This window comes from Coenobita brevimanus, chromosome 70, assembly GCF_032717465.1.
Source record: "Coenobita brevimanus isolate Jiangsu-jjx chromosome 70, ASM3271746v2, whole genome shotgun sequence".
Lineage (NCBI taxonomy): Eukaryota > Metazoa > Arthropoda > Malacostraca > Decapoda > Coenobitidae > Coenobita > Coenobita brevimanus.
The window spans coordinates 32,317,942-32,319,035 of record NC_137023.1 but is presented as its reverse complement, the minus strand read 5'-3'; the positions used below and the strand labels follow the sequence as shown (position 1 = coordinate 32,319,035).

General features: G+C 37.3%; 1 non-coding gene across 1 annotated transcript; it reads left to right on the top strand.

Moving 5' to 3' along the window:
- Positions 1–298: 298 nt before the first annotated feature.
- LOC145406513 (5S ribosomal RNA) lies at positions 299–417 on the top strand. Its single transcript, XR_013898538.1, has one exon. It is a non-coding gene; the product is annotated as a 5S ribosomal RNA (ribosomal RNA).
- The last annotated feature ends 677 nt before the right edge of the window (positions 418–1,094 follow it).

Sequence of the window (1,094 nt, the reverse complement as noted above, 5' to 3'; positions counted from 1 at the left end):
CAAGGATATCCAATGACATACTAAACTTAGAGGAATACAATATATGGAGAAGAGACAGAAATTTAAAAAAAGGAGGAGGAATTATAATATTAACTAAGAAAAATCTAAAAGTCAAGGAAATAAAACTAGATATACCATCACAAGTAGAACTGATTGCAGTAGAGATCAACACATCTGAAGGTAAAGTAATTGTAGCCAATTTGTACATGCCACCCAGATCAAACACATGGGAAGAGACGAATATGAGGACCTGGCAGAGTGTACAATTCAGAGTATAAGATCAGTACTACGTAAAATTGCCAACGGCCATACCACGTTGAGTACACCGCTTCCTGTCCGATCAGCGAAGTTAAGCAACGTTGGGTCAGGTTAGTACTTGGATGGGTGACCGCCTGGGAACACCAGATGCTGTTGGCATCCCTACGTGTCAAGTGGGGTTGGTGGAGGATTGGTGCCCCTCCCTGTAAAACAATTAACTCTGAGCCATTGGCCACCCCGTTTGGGATACATGGCGTCTGGCAATGAATGAAAAAATGAATGAACTACATAAAATGGAAGAGAAATCGGAAAGAATTATACAAACTGGGGATTTCAATACAAATATAAATTGGAATATTCTAGATATAATTAGCCAAGAAAACTGTTGGGACCAAAAGCTCCTGGATCTCATACAAGAGTTTTTCCTAACGCAACATGTGAGGGAAACCACCAGAAAAAGAGGACTTGATGTACCTTCAGTGCTAGATCTAATATTTACTAGGCAAGAAAATGATACTGACAGTTTAATATATCACCCTCCACTCGGCAAAAGCGATCATGCAGTAATAAATTATAACTTCAGGATAGCATATGACATAGTAAACAGCAATGACAGTTACAAAAAGAGCCTAAACTATAAAAAGGGAAATTATCAAGACCTAAAGAAGTATTTCTTAGAAGTTGATTGGGAAAATGAGCTTAGAAGACAAGATTTAAATGCTGTATATAAAAAATTCTGTGAATTTTATGAAATAGCAGTCCAGAAGTACATCCCACAGCACAAAGAAGCAGATAAGAAAATACAGAAATAGTTCAATACAGAATGTAAAAAATCA